Source organism: Centrocercus urophasianus, unplaced genomic scaffold, assembly GCF_019232065.1.
Source record: "Centrocercus urophasianus isolate 14NV4802_14NV808 unplaced genomic scaffold, USGS_Curo_1.0 seq_13, whole genome shotgun sequence".
NCBI classification, from domain to species: domain Eukaryota; kingdom Metazoa; phylum Chordata; class Aves; order Galliformes; family Phasianidae; genus Centrocercus; species Centrocercus urophasianus.
Genome location: NW_024884475.1, coordinates 38,990,489 through 39,004,769, shown reverse-complemented (window position 1 = coordinate 39,004,769; position 14,281 = coordinate 38,990,489).

Here is a 14,281-nt window from a genome sequence, read left to right as displayed (position 1 = left end):
AATGTTTTGAAGTCCTATAGTGTTAAAGAGAATCTCATACTGTTTAATTGCAAATGTTCAAGCAGAATGGGCTTGAGTCAATGGGCAGAACCAATAATGTCTTTCAAAGGTCTTCTAAATCCACATTTTAAATTCTACTTGACAATCTCACAAACCCAGATTAACTTGCATTGTCTGAGGTCTTTACTGTTATGTGTAAGAACTGTGCTAATGATTTATTGAATGACATAACCTATAGCAATCCCATGTTCCTTTTTTTTTTTTTTTTGCATGTACACATTTTACTAGAAGAAAAACATTGTTCACCAATTTCTTATGGCTCTTAAGCCATAAGAACATTTATATGTACTATATGTACTATATGTATAAATGTACTATAAGTACATTTCTTTGTACTATAATCATCAGTGTTTCTGTGACTTCTGGAAAATAGCTGTGGTAACTCAAATTCCTCTCCTGGAAGACAGGTGGCTTCTAGCTCTGCAGTCAGGCCATTTTATAGTGGGGAATTCAAGCGAAAGAAAATAACCCACAATTTTAAATGTAGTTAATTTGCTCTGGAATCACCTCAGACAATGAGAATCTCATTTTTGGCATCTTTGCAATTGACCTGACAATCACAGATTTCAAAACTCTGCAGTAAAGCCAAGAGCTGTACTGAAACTGCCTGAATTTTGTCCTGGGTGGTTCTTATATTTTCTTTCTTAAAGGCCTACCATTAAAGTGAAATTCCTAATAGTCCATGCATTCATACAGGCACTCCTCGAGCAAAGTACTTACATTGTCTTGCTTACTGCTCTTACATATATCCAGCAACCTCGCCAGCAGTTAGAAATACACAGTGGCTGTGAAAATCATATGTGAAGTATCCACATACAGATTTAAATGTAAAATTTCAAACATCCATGGGTTATCTTGCCTGCAGAACATTAACATCTCATTCACTCTAAACAGAAAATACACAAGTTTATGTTTTCTTTTCACAAAGGCTTTTCAAACCTTTGGAGGGTTTCCAATCAGACACAGGAATGAGAGCTTTAAGTCCAGGTTCTGACCTCGGGCTTGCAATTTGAGCCTCTGATGCTTAAGACAAGAGTAATTATCTGCTGGCTATGCAAGAGGTTCCACGGACTTGGAATAGCTGCAACTCAGCAGTGGACAGTGGGCAAAGCACCCTGAGTCACTGTCACCTGTATTCATTTCTGCTGTGGCAGCGTGCAAAAAGCCCTGCTTTTGTGAAGTGACAGTTATTCTAAGTACTCTTGAAGAGTTAGGAAAACTGGGATATTTGCTGTCAGGTGTTGAAGTTTTACAACCTGATGTAAACCGTGCACTGCACACTCGGAAATGTCATCTAGTAAAACTACAAGTGCTGTCAGAAACCCTGCATATGTCCATTCTCTGTTTCTGGCTTCTGTGTTTGCTGGCTTTATGCTTAGAGAGAGGATCTAATGCAACCTCTTGGATGATTGTTCTGAACTCACTAATGTGGCAGGCTCTTAGGTGGACAACACCATCTTCTCAGAGCAATAGCACTCACTTAGCAGAAATGCTGAAATGCCAGTCGTGGTTCCTAGGCAGGAAGCTGCCCTGCTGTTCTTAAGGAGGGACCACCACCATTGTTTCAAAATGACAGCATTGTGCTTGCGTGCCAATAGAGCAGAAGTGATTTCTTACACAGGATGGCTGGGATGACACTGTGCAACACAAAGAGATTGCAACATAATGTGGTAGGGCTTTATTGTCTTTCTGGAACTCATTACAAAGTTCCTCTCTCTAAGAAAAGTTACATGGTAATTGCCTTTGGATGTTTCCACAATGCATGATTCACTTGTAAGTGAGTGATGCTGGCACGTCTGCTTGAAGTTAGGGCCCAGCAAAATTGCAGAAGTGATACCTTTTGCAGATAAGCATTGCTGGGAGACATATTCACAGCCTGAAAGACATGAGGCACCTGTTGCTTGCCTTACTGCTCTTCTGCCTCCAGCCTGCTTGTTTTCTCTTTATACTACGCAGCACAGTGTTCCAGCTGTAATGCAATAGTTACAACAGTCACTGTAAGCTAGAAGTAATAACAGTATGATCCGGTAGCTGAGTATAATTGAGTACCTGCTATCTGCATTGTTTTGTGTCAGTGTCAGGGTTAAGGGAGTTGGCATATACGTACGGATGTCCAGCACTTCCTTACTTCATGACCATTGCAGCTAGTAGAACAAGCCGATGTGACTGAACTTGCCAAGAAATGAGGCGAGCTAAATGTTATTCTACAAAGCTTAATAGAGATACCTTTCCTTCTACAATATAAATGTCATTATATCTTATTATTCCACAGCTTATTTGATGACACTTTAGTTCTTCAAGGCTTTAGAACAATCCTTGCTAATCCTTTAGATATTATCTGCCAGTCCATACAGCACGACTGATGCTTCATACAATAGATTACAGTAAGTAATATTCTAGGCTATGTTGCTACTGCTCATAGTAGTTTGAGGTATGCACCTTCAGGGAAACTGGAGTGTTACCATGCCTTCCTCAGCCCAGGTTTCTTGTTCCCACCACTTAATCATGCAAAAGAGAATAGAGCCACAAAAATGATTTAGGGAGTGAAGCATCTCCTTTATGAGGAGAGGCTGAGGGAGCTGGGTCTCTTTTGTCTGGAGAAGAGGAGGCTGAGGGGTATCTCATTAATGTTTATAAATGTGTAAAGGGTCGAGTGTCGGGGAGTGTCGGGAAGATGGAGCCTGGCTTTTCTCAGTGACATCCAATGGTAGGACAAGGAGCATTGTGTACAAGCTGGAACACAGGAGGATCCACAGAAACATGAGAAAAAACAGTCTGTTCTGACAGGCTGCCCATAGAGGTTGTGGGGTCCCCTTCTCAGGAGACATTCAAAACACCTCTAGACATGTTCCTGTGCGACCTGATCTAGGTGCTCCTGCTGCAGCAGGGGGACTGAACTGGATGATCTTTCAAGGTCCCTTCCAATCCCTGATATTCTGTGATTCTGTGATCATATGCTCAAAAAATGAATAACAGAGAAACATATCTGCATTTACTCATTCTTCAACAGATAAATGTGTTTCATTTTAGATTTATTTTGCTGAATGACTGCAATAATGTTTGGCATTTCCTTCCTAATTGTGTTTAAAAAAGAGTAGGATGTGAACTGGTTGGTATGGAAAAAGTAACATTCCTTTCAGAATGCACTATGTTAGATTTAAGAGATGACACACAGTTTTTAATTATTAACTTCCTAAACAAGTTTCCAACACACCAATTTAAAAAATAAGAACTACAGTTCATTGGACAGTATCCTCTCATCTATCACTGCAGGAGTATTTATGCCAGGGCAACAAAGAATACATCAGGTTTTTCATTTTGAATGTATATTTTGATACGTCATGATTCAAAGCTTTGTAAGAAATTCAGCCTGATCTTGAAATGTTTGGCATGAAATCTAAAAATTTGTATAAGGCTGCACAAGTGTGCTCTAGAAGCCATTTTTCCCTTCCTCTCCCATTCCATCACTTGAAGTTCAAGCCTTATTATTCAAACATTACAGTAACAAAGATTACGAGTGTAAGTGTAATCTATAGCCAACCCTTTTTGCACACTTCTATAATGTAGTTTAAAAACTCAGATGAAAGGTGAACAGAGTGATGTTCAAGTGCACATCCTGCTCATTTTGCAATGTTAGCTGGAAGGAAATTGTTTTCAAACTGAAGTTTAGTAACCGTACCCTAGTCAAAAATACAGCACAGTTGTTAGATCTCAAACAAATGCTAATGGATTATTAATTGCATAGTGTTTTACTTCTAACTACTAACTGTAGAAAAAGAGATGAAGCACTTGAACCACTCTCATTGATTCGGTATACAGAACTGGATGATTTTACTATATGTGATACTTTCCAAAGCAACTCTCTTTTCACAGAGGAAAGTATTTCAGAATTGCAGAAATTGAGCTGAAAGGGTGCAGAGTGGTTAACAGACAGGTTAACAGGTTAGCAGCTTTGGAAGTGTAAGTTAAAGCCTTCACCAAAGAAGGCTCCAACTTAACATTAGTATGTACATGTTTATTCCACTTGGAATAATGAAAGGGATTTTAGTGCTGTACTGAGTAATTACTCTTCAATGTGCTACTACCTAAAAAATATTTATTTCTTCACTGTGCTATTGTGCTAGGCTTTCAATGCTCATATCGGGTCCTGTCACTTTTTAAACACTCACTATGCTCCACCCAACAGCAGTACCAAACTCTAGTTCAAAACCAAAGCCAGCGTGCAGTAGGAGGTGTGTTGGAGCAGCCATGCTGATATGCTGTGAGATCCTGATCTTGTAACATAAGATTTCATATGTGTTAAAGTGACTATTGTCACTTAACTGCTTTGACAGAAATAATGAATCACCCATTGTTACAGATGAAACCTAATCATAGAGACAGGTTCTGGCAAAAGCTTGACTAGATGTAATGGTGCTCCTCGTACATCTGGGAAATGTCACTCTATTACCACTCTGTTGCCACATCAAAATGATCAAGTTATCATCACATTTCATACTGCAGCTAATTGTGGCTGCAGCTTCCTAAGTGGTAGAGGTCAGGATTCTGAGAGTAGAGAGCATGACAAAGACCGGAATCACAGCTATGGACTTCAGGAGACCAGAACTGGACTACATTTTGAGATGACAGACAGCAAATCATAGAATCATAGAATGGTTTGGGTTGGAAGGGACCTCTAAGATCACTTAGTTCCAATCTCCTGCTATAGGCAGGGACACCTCTCTCTCTACCAGGTTGCTCAAAGCCCCATCCAGCCTGGCCTTGAATGCTTCCAGGGAGTGGGCATCCACATCCTCACTTGGCTTACCACCCTCACAGTAAATAACATCTTCCTGATATCTAGTCTAATTTACCCTCTTCCAGTTTTAACCCATTTCCCCTCATCCTGTCACTACCTGCCTTTATAAAAAGTCCCTGCCCAGCTTTTCTGTAGGTCTCCTTTAGGTACTATGCCACTATAAGGTGTCCCTAGAGCCTTCTCCAGGCTGAAGAGCCTCAGCTATCTCAGCCTGTCCTCATAGGGGAGATGCTCCAGCCCTCTGATCATGTTCATGGCACTCCTCTGAACCCACTCCAACAACTCCGTATCATTCTTGTGTTGGGAGCTCCAGAACTGGACACAATACTCCAGGTGGCATCTCATGAGAGCAGAGTAGAGAGGCAGAATCACCTACCTTGACCTGCTGGTCACACTTCTCTTCATGCAACCAAGGATACGGTTGGCCTCATCGGCTGCAAGCACACATTGCCAGCTAGTGCTGGATCTCTCTTCAATCAACACTCTCAAATCTTTCTCTTCAGGGCTGTTCTCAAGCTATTCTTCACCCAACCTATTTCTGTGCTTGAGATTGCCCCAACCCACATGCAGGACCTTGCATTTGGCCTTGTTGAACTTCATGAGATTGGCATGGGCCCACCTCTCAAGCCTGTACAGGTCCCTCTGGATAGCATCTCTTCACTCTAGTGTATCAACTGCACCACTCAACTTGATATAATCTGCAGACTTGCTGAGGGTGCACTCAATATCACGCTCTGTGTCACCTACATAGATGTTAAATAACACCTGTCCTAGCACTGATCCATGAGAAACACCACTCATCACCGGTCTCCACTTGGACATTGAGCCATTGACTGCAACTCTCTGAGTGTGATCATGCAGCCAATTCCTTATCCAGCAAGTGGTCCATCCATAGCATTCATTTTTTTCCAACTTGGTGACCAGGATGTCATGTGGGACACTATCAAACACTTTGCACAAGTCCAGGTAAATGACATCAGTTGCTCTTCTTTAATCTATTGATGCTGTAACTCCATCATAAAAGGCCACCAAGTTCGTCAGGCATGACCTACCTTTGGTGAAGACATGCTGGCTACCACCAATCATGTCATCATTATTTTCCACGTGCCTTAGTCAGGCCACCACGAGGATCTGCTCCATGACCTTGCCAGGCACAAAGGTGAAACTGACTGGCCTGTAGTTCCCTGGATCTTCTTTTTCTCCTTTCTTGATAATGGAGGTTATGTTTCCCCTTTTCCAATCAGTGGGAACTTCACCATACTGCCATGACCTTTCAAATATGGTGGATAGCAGCTTGACAACTTCATCTGCCAATTCCTTCCGAATCCATGGATGGCTCTCATTGGGTCCCATGGACCTGTACACCTTCAGGTTCTTTAGATGGTCTCGAACCTCATCTCCTCTTACAGCAGGTAGATCTACCTTCTCCTAACCCTAATCCTAACCCTAACCCTAGATCACTTGCATTTCTCATTTACTCTCTGGCAGTATATGAGAAACTCCTCCTGAGGTCATCTTTCTACCAAAGGAGGTTTTGTCCTCCAAAATAGTAGAAATCACGGAGATTTTGCAGAAGCAATGGAAACGTCTTCTGAAGAGGACATGTGATTAGCAGAATAAAACTTAAGGAAGACTGTCAGTGAGCATGCAGTCATGGATACCACTTCAGAAATGAAATGATAAAAGTTGGAATAAAACCTTGTAATAACTCATAACAGTTTTCAGGCTCACTAGCTATTATTACAGTTAAGAAAAACGTGGAAGAGATACAGTTTTGTGTGGGTGGTTAAAACATTCCACTCAGTAACTACTTCCAGTGCATGCCTTGCATTCATAATGATTTCCTGATTAACTGCACCAGTACTGAAGATCTCAACAGGTTGGACTTAACAAACAGGTATAGTAGACCTTCAGGAAGGAAGTGCTGGGCAAAATGAAACTCTTGGCTGTATATTTGTATCTCTTACATAAGATTCAGTCTGTTCCTGGTTTGAGTTGGCACACATCACTAATGGTCCACACTGACAGACAATTTATCCTTAGTTGGAAATCAGTAGATTCGTATATTCCAGTTAAAATAGTTTATGTGTGAGTAAATTAGGTCTGGGCTAGAAGTAAGAGAAATGATGACACATAAGAGTAGTTTTCACATCTCACATTTTTCCTAAAATGAATAGGCAAAGATGTCTTTGATTCAAACTACTTGTTCATAAATAGCCATGGCTGGGCACTTGATTCTACCAGTAAGAACAGCTGTAGCTATCTTCATCAAAGACCTCTTTGCTTATACTGTTGCAGTTAAAGAAGGTTGGACTGGATGATCTCAGAGGTCTTCTCCATCTCAGGTGATTATATGATTACTGTGTAACTCAAGGAAGTGTTTGAATTTTACTGCTATTTTATTGGCAAAGTACTATGGCTCTGTGGAATCCTATGCTCAGATGCACGAGAATCCAAGTCCACACAAACACTGAAGAATAATATGAAAGGGAGCAGGGTGAGACTGGCAGAGGGAGATGACAGCTTTCAGAAGTTCAGGATGAACCTTATGGCTAGGAAAAGGCATAAAATCTCTGGCAGTTGTCATTCTAACAGTTCTAGCTAGGTCAGATCTTGCTGATGCTGGTTTGATGAACATTAGACCCACAGTCATACTTTGCACAAATCAGTCATACAGAAGTAAGATCTATCTTAGGTTAAAAGTGATCTGAGTTGGCAGAATACAAAATGACTACTTGCAATTGTCAAGTTACTTTCTCTTGAAGAGTTAGAGAATATCACTTCACTTCATCACTTTCCCCAAAGGTGAATTGTAAGTGACAAGATTTATAGGATGTGAGAAGACATGATTCAGAGTATAACTAAGTCAAGATGGTTACTGCTAAACAATTACCTTTTTAATGTCAAATTCACTAAATCTGAAAAGTCTTATGTGCAAACAAGAGCTGTTTTCAAAAGTGCTATGATACTGCAGGCAACCTACAGAGGCTTAAAAATGTGAATTCTGTCTTTATAACATTGGGCCTTTAAAAAACTAGAGAGCTATTTGTCAGTGCTTGGAAAAAAAAAAGAAACAAATTCTCAAATCACACAAATATTCTAATTTGCTATTACATGTCTATGAGCAATGGAAGAAGATAAAAGAGGTTATAACTAAAGCAGGTTCAATCTGCTGCTGAAATTTACTTTTTCTATCTAGTTTCACTAGTTCAGTCTGCCACTAGGAATACTCAACTGTTACTCATCCATCATCGATTTTCAGATAATAGACAGTAAATTTGATGATTTTCAATCAGCATTACAGAATTTACTGGAGTTAAAAGAAGTTCTCTACAGCGGGAGTTGCCAAGAAGTCAGAATAATGTAAATTTTCAATTTGGTGTAGGAATAGAACTGCAACTTAAAATGAAGGAAAGAAGTAAAGCTGTGGCAAGGGAAATGAATTTGGTTTCCTTGAAAAAACATAGCCTTCCAGCACCATTTTAGCTGCACTAAAAAAGAACATGCTTTGCTCCTTTTCCTTGAGGAGCAGGACTGGATGGGAAGAGACAAGACTCAGGGTCCGTTCCCATCCCAGCTGACTTTCCTGAGTCCTGCCCAGTGTCTGTACCAACTGCAGAACCAAGTGCAACAGCAATGCAAATCCTTATTTTTACATGTTAACAGGGGAAAGCAATCTCTTCCGCAGCAAATACTGGAAATTAACATACCATGGAACAGAACAAACACAAATTGTTAATCTACCAAAATGGATTGCAGGCACTCAGTAAGGCAAATATTTAAGCAGAACCTGTAACTAAACCAGCAGAAATTGATTCCTGGAGCAGAGTTACCGGACTGACTGAGCTAAGGTTTCTGCAGGGGCTGTGCTAGAATCATCTCTCCACAGTTCTTGAACATCTCCAGGGACAGTGACTCCACCATTCCAGTGCCTGACCACTCTCTCAGAGAAGTATTTCCTAACATCCAACCTGAATCTCCCGTGGTGCAACCTGAGGCAATTTCCTCTAGTCCTATTGCTAGTTACATGGGAGGATAACTCCCACCTCATCACAACCTCCCTTCAGGTAGTTGTAGAGAGAGATAAGGTCACTCATGAGCCCCCTCTTCTCTAGACTGGACAATCCCTCAAAACTCAATACAGTATTCGAGGTGCAGCCTCACCTGGGCTGAGTACAGAGGGATGATGCTCCTGCTCCTGCTGGCAACACTATTCCTGATACAAATAAGGAGCAGATGCCTTAGGATGTGCTTTATCTGTTCTGATCTCCAACTTGGTTCTTACTCAGGAGCACTTTCCCTCAGCTCCAGTGTCAGAGATATCTGTTTGAGGAACTAAAACCTCTGTCTTGGTTTGACGTTATGTAAACATACATACAGTTCACTTAATGAAGATCAGAGCCACAAGGAGCCAGCTTCCCACACCATGGGGATGGGCCCTGATGAGTAAAATGCAGGCTGTGATTCCCTTCTTGTTTGTATTTCTCTGTCTTCACTCTTTGTTGTCTCATGTGCAGGCAAGAAGAATATGTGTAAGCTCTTTCTCTTTCTTGCTTATACTAATTTTTCCTCCATATAGGAAACTTTGGAAATAAACAATGCCAGAATGATTTACACACTGCAATTTGAGGCCAACATAACTTTTTCTGTCTTCTTGTAGCTGTCCTGTCTCACATCATCTTTCTGCATCTGAGTTCAGGACCTTGTTCTCTTTGTAATTTGATCCAATGCAGAAGTATGACTTCAGTAATATTCACTTATTCCTCATTTATATCAGTAGACAATTAGAACACCAATACACGTGTGGCACCAGGTTAATAATTCTGTCTTGCTTGCAAGTCTAAATAGCAATAGACTTGAAAACACAGTAAAACTGTCATAAAAACTATCATTCTTTCATCCTTCTTACTCAAGTAGATCAGGGCTATCTAGAAAAAAAATTCTAGTTTTGGCACAGCTGGGAGAATAGAAACTTTCAAAAGGGAGGCCAAGAAGTGAGTGAGTGTGCATGAGAATAGAAGCAAATGGCACTCATACATATTTTACAGTTTCTATCTTTGTTCTCGAGAACTGCTTCTGTCTAGAAGTCATAGATTTGCCAAACTAAATAAAATATTTTTTTGAAAAATTCTTTGACTCATGTATTATTAGTGTTCATTTACTTAAGCATATTTGTGAAAAATAATTCCTAATAGGAAACACAACACATGGTGATACTGGCTGACATTCTGGAAAGCCTGTGAGTAATGCTACCACTGAATTTTATTTTTTTAAGTAATTTAACTAGTGCAATTTTGTTTCTAAAAAGTAGCTGTAAATTGAATGGCGTGAATATTCTGATCATTCTTTAAGCAGCATTCTGTTTTTGTTTTGTTGTTCATCTTTCGTGGGTTTTGTTTTATTTTGTTTCAATTCTGCTTCCCTTTTTTGAGGTGACTTCATTTCCTATGCAGTTACTACAGACTTGGGGAAACCCCAGGAATATACAAAGACACATTTTCCATCAAAACTGATCTGATCATGACTTTTGATTATATCATGAATAGGCCAAAGGGCACAGAAAGGAACTGCAATTTTGGATTTCTTTGGACTTTTGAAAACTACGAACAAAGTTCTGAGTCAACAATAAAGGTTCTGACTGAGGTTCAGGAACTTTGCTGAATCAATGCTCAACACTGGCACCAGTGGATTTTAGGATGGTGGAGTAATAAATACATTGGACTAGGATCCAGGACAGCTAGCAAGATGAACAAAGAGAAACCAAGAAAGCACAACAGAAAATGTAGAAGGGGGAGAAAGAGAGATGATCTTTAATTGCAGAGCAAGAAGCTATAGTGGTAGTTTCTGATGTGTTACATAGTTGTCTACTGGTGGAGCACTCATTTGTACTGCAGGGAGATCCACATGCCAAGCCCTGTCAAGACGGAACTTGAGAGCCTTCCGCTGCAGAGCTTTCATCATCAGTGGAGGTGGAAAAAACTATTCACCAACATAGGTGTTGCAATTGTACTTTTCTTCAGCAAGCATCACGGGACTGCACAGAAAATACAGGAATAGGGATCATCACCTCCTGTGCAGTGAGGAAGTAGCACTTCAGGACAGCAGAGTTTTGCCTCTCATCCTTCTCATAAGGCTTTGTGCAACATCATGCCCAAATGATACTTATTAAATCACTCACACAGTGACCTTTGTAACACCTGCCCAGTAGAAGACTGTTTTAGGAAACACACTTTTCTCCGTGTGTAGCCCTCCCAGAAACAAATGCATGCAATTTCTGTTCTGTTTTTAATGGTGTTAAATATTGAGCATAAGCAGCTGCAGGAAGAGGTGTGCAGCCAACCAACAGAATTTCAGCAAGCCTTTCCTGAGAAGGAGGACTCAGCCAAAAGAATTGTAGAATTCTTGGCTTGTAGAATTCCACATTAACTAATCAAAGATGAGCAAATATTTTTGAAGGGTGCTGATTCAGATACTGCTGAAGCTCATTAAAAAGATGGGTATTCAACACATAACTTAAGGGTAAATTTCTATTTACATCAATTTATTCTAGACCTTTCATATAAAAATAATTCTTGTGACAGCTGGCAAACTTAACATCTTGGTTGGGTGTTTTTTAATTTTTTTTGTCACTATCTAATTAAGAAATAGTTAGGGGAACAAGACACATACCTCTGGTACATGTAACTAAACGGAAATTCTCTATTTGGCCCTCACAAATCATTCAAATTGCCTAAGGAAGGTCCACAGCACAGAGTGTTTCACAGTCAAAAGAAAAAAAAACGTGGATTGACAGACAAAGATGCAAAGAAGCTGACACATTTTCCCTTTGCAGGTCACACATATGCATAGATTTTACATATGGGGTTACAAAAGTGTGAGAAAATAAGAGGAAGAATTTGCCTGAAGGAAGTGTACAGCTGAAGCAGCACTAGCCTCTCTTGATGAACTGACTATTCTCTTCAGGAAGGAGTTAGCATGTTCACTGAATCAGCTATTCAGCTACTTCCAATTGACCTTTAGATGTCTGGATCTAAAACTTCAGGCATATAGGTAGGATTACTAAAGACAGTGGTAAGGAATTGCTGAGGGGAATGGGGTCAAAGCAGTGTTGGAGGAACATCAGAAGAAAGAAATCCCTCATTGATCACAGTTATATAAGGAAATGTGAAGTTCCATGTCACTCAAAGGTTGAGGAAAGCTGGGGAGAAGAATCTAGGAAATAATCTGAGGAACTCATTCTTTTCACTCAAGCACTTTCCTACCTTTTGTTATGACATAGCAAAACAGATAAGGAAGCCTTCACTAATGAAATTAGCTAAATTCAAACCTTAAGTAGTACCTGCGGAATGATTCAAAATAATCTAACATGTCAGTTTGTCACATCATTTGGGCAGGGACTTCAGTACCACACATCACTGTTAGAAGTCAGCTGCAGGATATTGGCTTCTAGACTGCATTTGTACATGTCATACGGTGGGCTGACACTTCTCAGGATCTTTATCACCAACAAGTGATAAAATCCATGACCAAAAAAAAAACCCTAAACATTTATTTAGCCAGAAACTGACAACTTTGCTTGTAATACTCACATGTATTGGCTTGGGAATTATTCTTTTCCATCAGAGACAGTACGCATTGAAAATTCAGGAGCTTTTAGGTCATGTCTTCAGCTGCCTCACAGCTCCAAAAGTAGAAGCTTAGAAATGAAATGAAGAAACAACTCCTCTTTTTTTTACCCTAATCACAAGAGTTTACAATAAAACACATGATCTTTTCATTTACGGTTCATCTTTTCTGACTTCTCCTTGTAACCACAAAAGAAGTTTTCCATGTGTTGGTTGAGGATTTTCTGAAGCCAAGTCTTTACTCAGTACCTCTTGCTTTTCTGTCTTTGATTTTTAAATTATTATTCAAAACACAGGCTCCAGAATCCTCCTCTTGGTTGCTCTCATTGCTGCATTTCAAGAGTTGTTACACTGTAATCACAGTATTATACAGGGAAGATGTAAGACATCTAAGTTTTTCATTAACTTGAAGATAAACTTATTGCTTCTGTATTGCATATGCAATGAAGATAATATGCCTTGTGCCCTTTGTGTAAAACTTACTGCTTGCTTTGCTTTATGGAAATGTTATTTCTGCTTTCTTACTATCTGGTGTTTATCTCTAAGTTAATTAAAAACTTTGATGAAATGACAGACAAAGAAGAGTTCATTGGGTTTATTCAGAAGAGGTCTACACCCTGCAAGCTATGCCATTCATACTTCTGCTTTCTACCAGTAGGCCAGAAGATGTTTTCACTGATATCTTAGTTTACATTTCTGTAGACTGTTGGCTATTCACAGAAATAATGTGTCAAGGAGCAAAAAAAAACAGATGTAGGAAAGAATAACCCAGTGTACGCTGCAACAGGCAACGGAACAGCATTTTCTAACAAGAGATCATCTGCAAGAGATAAGATAGAGGACTATGGAATTACAGAGTTTGAAATTAGTGATAAGGATCAATTGCTAACTCCTGTTTTCTAACAAAAGAGTCAGAAGGCATCAAACCTGGCATAGCATGGCAGTGTAATAGGAGTAAGTCTCAACTACGCTAGATCTTTTCTTTCACAATCCCAGCCATATGCCTATGGCCATGGTTGAGGTTGAAGAGCGGATAGTCAATTAAAAAGACCTTGGGTTTGTAAAAGAAGGGCTGTTTTTAAGTGTTTATGTGCTTACATTACCTAATCCAGCTTTGTTCACTGTAAGATGAAAGTTTACAAAGAAAAGATGCTTAATTCGATGTCTACACATCTTATTTGGCTACTATTCAGAGCACATCCACTATCTGTATATTTTTGTGTAAACACAGACATTGATACATACAAAAATATTAAGCAGAATTCAACTTTGCTTACTTAAATCTCCGTGTTCTTCACAATGAGTTGGAGAACAGTAAGCATATATTCATTCCTATTTCATCCTATGCTTTATTCCTTTAACTGTCTCCACTACCAGGCAGAAAAACAATAACAAAGTTCCGTTAAGAATTAAAACCCCACAATCTCATGTTTATGTTATAGTATTATTGTCTATCATTAATGCAAATGTTTGTACATATCTGACTTCATCTGAATAATTCTCCACCACATTTTCATCTTTCCTTTAATTTTACCACAAGAACACTCTTTTTGACAAGGCCAAATTTAAATTTGCAAAAATGTCTCAATAATGTCAGAGTGAGAATCCTACAGAACCTTCTGGAATTCTCCTCCACCCAAATTCAAAATTCAAAATGCTCAGTAGTACTCCAAAAACAATCCTTATTTTGTTGCTTATTTCAATGATGCTAGACTTCATTATACTAAAAAGTAACATAAATCATCTCAGAAAATAAACATTTTTTAAATGTCATTGTATGTAAGGAGTAGGAGAGCTT